This window comes from Bos javanicus, chromosome 16 (genome assembly GCF_032452875.1).
Source record: "Bos javanicus breed banteng chromosome 16, ARS-OSU_banteng_1.0, whole genome shotgun sequence".
Taxonomy (NCBI): Eukaryota; Metazoa; Chordata; class Mammalia; order Artiodactyla; family Bovidae; genus Bos; species Bos javanicus.
Genome location: NC_083883.1, coordinates 24945873 through 24952251, shown reverse-complemented (window position 1 = coordinate 24952251; position 6379 = coordinate 24945873). Strand labels below are relative to the sequence as shown.

Sequence of the window (6379 nt, the reverse complement as noted above, 5' to 3'; positions counted from 1 at the left end):
TTAAGGCAGGAGAAGGGGCAGCAGAGGATGAGATAGTTGGATGGCATCACTCACTCAATGGACATGAATTTGAGCAGACTCAGGGAGATGGTGAAGGATTGGGAAGCCTGGCGTGCTGCAGTCCATGGGGTCACAAAGAGTGGGACACGACTTAGCAACTGAACAATAACAACAAATCCTTGTAAGGCACTGACGTCAGGCTCTTGTCACAAAATCAGGCCATGTTTGGGATTTTCCTGGTGGCTCAGTGCTAGTGCAGGGGACATGGGTTCCATCCCTGGTAGGGGAACTAAGATCCCACATGCAGCAGGGGCAACTAAACCGGGGCGCTGCAGCTAGAGAGAAGTCCACACGCTGCAGTAAAGAGCCTGTATGCTGAAACTAAGACCAAACGCAGCCAAAAATAAATAAATAGATAAGTAATTTTTAAAAGAAATACCAAAGAAAAAGTACAATTGAGAATCACATTTATTCAATATATTCAATGATATTCAAGAAACCACAAAATTATAGGTGAGTTCATTCATTCACATGTTACATCAGTGAGAATTCTTGTTCAGTTTTACCAGAATAGTTCAAAAATTACTTGCATCTAAAAAAAAACAAAACAACAAAACAAGTTCATGATTCCTTCCTCCTATTGTTATTCTCAAAATTCCTTTTGCTTTCAAATCCCATTCTCTTCTTTATCATACTTGGAATTTGTACTGTTTGTCCCTGTCAGTTACAATTACTTTTACATGGCTTAAAAGAGGCATAATCAAAAAAGAAACAAAGTCTGCAGAATAATTTCCATTTCAAATACAATGCAGTTCCATAATGGTGGGGACAAAACCACATGAGCAAAACTCAACAGGACTCAATGGCATTGTAAAACCCAATAAGATGGATTTGTGTGTTAACGTGTTAAGGCACTCTGGAAATCTTTTGTTTCCCATTTTTCCTAAAATACACAACAATACATAATAAAATATAAACATTCAGAAGAAAACTGTAGCTTTTCAGTTGATTCTTTCAACTTTCTTTACTCATCAGTATTAACGTCAGAGACTGAAGAAGTGTAATAGCTACCATCACATTCCAAATAATTTTATGGACAATTGTATTTATTTTAAAAGTCTTCATTACCTAAAATCTATATGCGTTCTTATTCCCAAATCACCTTTAATACTTTCCTTGTATTAACTCAGAACATTTGTAACTCCAAAAAGAGGTTCATTTCCAGGATGAAATTACCGGCTGGGTAATAAGGATTTGCCCAGATAGTGGTGCTGCTGCGGTCATAAAAGTGCTGATCAATCCCTCTCAGATGCTGAAATCTGAATAAATTGTAAGAATCTCTGATTATTTTTTTTCTCTTACCAGTCATAAATAATTCAAACATGTACAAACCAGTGACTTATTAAGGTTAAAATGCAGGAAATATAAAGTATGTCCTGCACCAAATGACCCTGGCAAAGGCCAGAGCCAAGGATCTTTCTCACATAACAAGTTGGAGGCAGGTGGGAAGAATTGTTTTGATAGCAATTGGTCAAAATGCTGAAAAAATGCCTATACCCCACAAGTCAATAATTCCACTTTAGAAATCTAACTTATAGAAAAATAATCTTACAATGCTCTGCATACAACAGTGTGTATGTACTCAGTCACTCAGTCCTATCCAAGTCTTTGCTACCCCAGGGACTGTAGCCCACCAGGCTCCTCGGTCCACGTGATTCTCCAGACAAGAATACGGGAGTGGGCTGCCATTCCCTTCTCCAGGGGATCTTCCCGACCCAGGGATTGAACCCACATCTCTGTGTCTTCTGCATTGGCAGGTGGATTCTTTACCACTGAGCTACCTGGGAAGCCACAATTGTGTCTACTAGACTTTCACTGGTAACAAAGTTGGATTATAGCCTGAGTGTCAAATAGTATAAAGTGGTCTTTACAAAGTGTCATGTAACATTAGGAAGCCATCAAAAATGACTTTTGAACAGGTTGGAGGACTATAAATATGATACATGGTTTACAGTTCCTAGATACATATTTATAAGCTCATAATTCATAGATATACATATATATGTGTGACATGTGGTATGTGGACAGGAAATGCTGCCTGCCCTTTCAGTAAACAAAAAATGTTGCCCACCAACCCAGTTTTACAAGAATCATGCCATCAGTCCTTGCAGCTGCCCAAGGAAGGTGTGCCCTGAGGGCAATTCAGGATGGCGAAAAAGAGCATTCTGTGCTTTAGATACTGGCCCTAGATAGGTAAGATGCATATCTAAGGAATCATTTCAATGAGCTCAGATTCCTGCATCTTCTCAAACATAGAAAAGTCTAAAATCATTAACTTGAGATTTCTATTCTTTGTGATTAGCAGTAATCCTTGGATTACTGACTCCTCCATGTGTCTGACTCCTCCCTTACCTCTTTGGAGCAGTTCCTTGGAGCTATCTGAGAGGCTGTCTCCCACGTTATAGTCCTCAGTAAGATCCTCCAATAAGACTTCACTCACAACTCTTAGGCTGTGCATTTTTCTTTAGTCAACAGATACATATTTGTATATATAAATTATATACAAAAATACATGCATTATATATGATATATATGATTCTATCATACAGATCATGATATATCATATAGATCATGGCTACCTTAAACAAACGACAAAAAAAATAAAATAAAATAAAATTTATAAACAGTAACAATGGGCGATTTTTTCTTCTACATTTCTGATGTCTTCAACATTTGCTGTGATGATCATGAATTGCATTTATAATGGAACAGATAAACTTCTATATAATAGTATTTTAAAAGGACCAAAAAAACCAACTCAAATAACCCTTGTGCAAGTAGTAACAGCTACTTTTTTTAACGACTTTAATCAACCTGTTGGAAAAAGGAGACCCTCCAGAATCAGAAACCATAGTAGGCTCACCATCAAAGTAAAGGAGCAAGGTTATTGTTTTTAAAGCCCAACAGAAATGCCCACCAGAGAGGAAGCCCTTGGTGCCCTTGAGGGGTAGGCAGTAGGGATGACTAGATACCGTGTTCCCCAGGTGGGACTCTGAGGGGCTGACACTTAACCCTCTTCAAGTGGAAGCATGTTCAGAGCAAAGAAGCAGGAGACAGCCATCAGGAAGCACTCGGGGTCTGTGCAGGGGAGCGGTGATGAAAAAGCTAGAAGGGAACTTAGGACCAAAGGTCAAACAGCACCTGTGGCATGCTGGCAACCTGGGCTCTCCATATGCCTCTCTGCACCTGTGACCTCCACCCCACTTAAGTCACGTGCTGTCACACCTGCCTGACCTTTCCTCTCTTGCCCACTTCCAGTCCATCCCACACACAGCTCTTAGAAAGACCTTCCAAAAGCACCGTTTTTTAACATAATTATTTATTTGGCCGTCAGGCCTTAGTTGCAGCTGCTGCTGCTAAGTCACTTCAGTCGTGTCCGACTGTGTGCAACCCCATAGACGGCAGCCCACCAGGCTCCCCCGTCCCTGGGATTCTCCAGGCAAGAACACTGGAGTGGGTTGCCATTTCCTTCTCCAATGCATGAAAGTGAAAAGTGAAAGTGAAGTCGCTTAGTCGTGTCCGACTCTTGTCGACCCCATGGATTGCAGCCTACCAGGCTCCTGCATCCATGGGATTTTCCAGGCAAGAGTACTAGAGTGGGGTGCCATTGCCTTCTCCGTTAGTTGCGGCAGGCAGGATATTTCATAGGAGCTCACGGATTCTGTAGTTGTAGCATGTGGGCTCAGTTCAGCTCTGCAGCTTGTGGGATCTTAGTTCCCTGTCCATGGATAGAACTTCCCCTGCATTGCAGAGCAGATGTTTAACCACTGGACCACCAGGGAATTCCCTTAAGAAGCTTTAACAGGCTTCATGTGTCCTCTTAGTTGACCTGAATCTTTGTTCATTGCCCTTTGAAATGCTGATTATCACATCTACCTCATGGAGACCCTACAAGGACTGGAAAAGGTAACATGTTATCTTAGGCTCTCTAACACAAGGTCTCCTGGGAGTGGAGACAACTGGAAACAGCTGGGTGTGAGCAAAACATGGGTGTTCCTTGCTTCAAACCACTGCAACACAAAAGGATCTGATTCTGAGGGGGTTTGAGACTGAGCAACACAGTGGAGTATCCGCCAGAGGGCAGATAGAATGGAAACCACCATTACAGAAAGCTATCCAAACTCACCACTTGGATCACAGCCTTGTCTAACTCATGAAACTGTGAGCCATGCCACGTAGAGTTCTGACAAAATGTGGTTCACGGGAGAAGGAAATGGCAAACCACCTCAGTATTCTTGCCTTGAGAACCCCATGAACAGTATGAAAAGGCAAAAAGATAGGACACTGAAAGACGAACTTCCCTGGTCGGTAGGTGCCCAATATGCTACTGGAGATGAGTAGAGAAATAAATCCATAAAGAATGAAGAAGCTGAGCCAAAGCAGAAACAACGCCCAGTTGTGGATGTGACTGGTGATGGAAGTAAAGTCTGATGCTGTAAAGAACAATATCGCATAGGAACCTGGAATGTTAGGTCCATGAATCAAGGTAAATTGGAAGTGGTCAAACAGGAGATGGCAAGAGTGAACATTGACATTTTAGGAATCAGTGAACTCAAATGGACTGGAATGGCTGAATTTAATTCAGATGACCATTATATCTACTACTGTGGGCAAGAATCCCTTAGAAGAAATAGAGTAGCCCTCACGGTCAACAAAAGAGTCTGAAATGCAGTACTTGGATGCAGTCTCAAAAACGAAAATGATCTCTGTTTGTTTCCAAGGCAAACCATTCAATAGTAATCCAAATCTATACCCCAAGCACCAATGCTGAAAAAGCTGAAGTTGAATGATTATGTGAAGACCTACAAGACCTTCTAGAACTAACACCCAAAAAAGATGACCTTTATATCATAGGGGACTGGGAAGAAAAAGTAGGAAGTCAAGAAACACCTGGAGTAACATGCAAATTTGGCCTTGGAACACAGAATGAAGCAGGGCAAAGGCTAATAGAGTTTTGCCAAGAGAACACACTGGTCATGGCAAACACCCTATTCCAACAACACAAGAGAAGACTCTACACATGGACATCACCAGATGGTCAATACCAAAATCAGGTTGATTATATTCTTTGCAGCCAAAGATGGAGAAGCTCTATACAGTCAGCAAAAATAAAACCAGGAGCTGACTGTGTCTCAGATCATGAATTCCTTATTGCCAAATTCAGACTTAAATTGAAGAAAGTAGGGAAAACCACCGGACCGTTCAGGTAGGACCTAAATCAAATCCTTTAAGATTATACAGTGAAAGAGACAAATAGATTCATGGGATTAGATCTGATGGATAGAATGTCTGAAGAACTATGGACAGAGGTTCGTAACATTATATAGGAAGCAGTGATCAAAACCATCCCCAAGAAGAAATGCAAAAAAAGGCAAAATGGTTGTCTGAGGAGGCCTTACAAATAGCTGAGAAAAGAAGAGACGTGAAACTCAAAGGAGAAAAGGAAAGATACACCAATTTGAATGCAGAGTTCCAAAGAAAATCAAGAAGAGATAAGAAAGCCTTCTTCAGTGATCAGTGCGGGAAAAAAATGGAGGAGAACAATAGAATGGGCAAGACTAGAGATCGCTTCAAGAAAATTAGAGATACCAAGGGAACATTTCATGCAAAGATGTGCACAATAAAGGACAGAAACAGTATGGACCTAACAGAAGCAAAAGATACTAAGAAATATGCTGTGTTTACTTCTCAGTAAGTTGCTCAGTCATGTCCAAAACTCTTTGCAACCCCATGCACTGTAGCCTGACACGTTCCTCTATCTATGGGATTCTCCAGGCAAGAATACTAGAGTGGGTTGCCATTTCCTCCTCCAGGGGCTCTTCCCAACCCAGGGATCAAACCCAGGTCTTCCACACTGTAGGCAGACTCTTTACTGTCTGAGCCACTAGGGAAGTCACATATTAAGAAGAGGTAGCAAGAATACACAGAACAAAACAGATTTTAATGACCCAGATAACCATGATGGTGTGATCACTCATCTAGAGCCAGACATCCTGGAATGTGAAGTCAACTGGGCCTTAGGAAGCATCACTACGAACAAAGCCAGTGAAGGTGATAGAATTCTAGCTGAGCTATTACAAATCCTAAAAGATGATGCTATGAAAGTGCTGCACTCAATATGCCAGCAAATTTGGAAAACTCAGCAGTGGCCACAGGACTGGAAAAGGTCAGTTTTCATTTCAATCCCTAAGTAAGGTAATGCTAAAGAATGTTCAAACTACCGCACAATTGCACTCACCTGACACACTAGCAAATACTCAAAATTCTCCAAGCTAGGCTTCAACAGTGCGTGAACTGAGAACTTCCACATGTTCAAGCT

The 6379-nt window shown here is 41.4% G+C and overlaps 1 protein-coding gene across 2 annotated transcripts in view; it reads right to left on the bottom strand.

Annotated features, from left to right (window-relative positions):
- MTARC2 (mitochondrial amidoxime reducing component 2) overlaps positions 1–6379 on the bottom strand; it is a 48828-nt gene that overhangs the window by 4870 nt on the left and 37579 nt on the right. Inside the window, exon 8 of one of the 2 annotated variants that reach the window (XM_061382243.1) lies at positions 451–1319. The exons of the other annotated variant lie outside the window; for it this stretch is intronic. The gene's annotated coding sequence lies outside the window, so the exon portion shown is untranslated. Of the gene's footprint in view, positions 1–450; positions 1320–6379 lie in introns of those variants that run through there. 2 annotated transcript variants of the gene reach the window in all.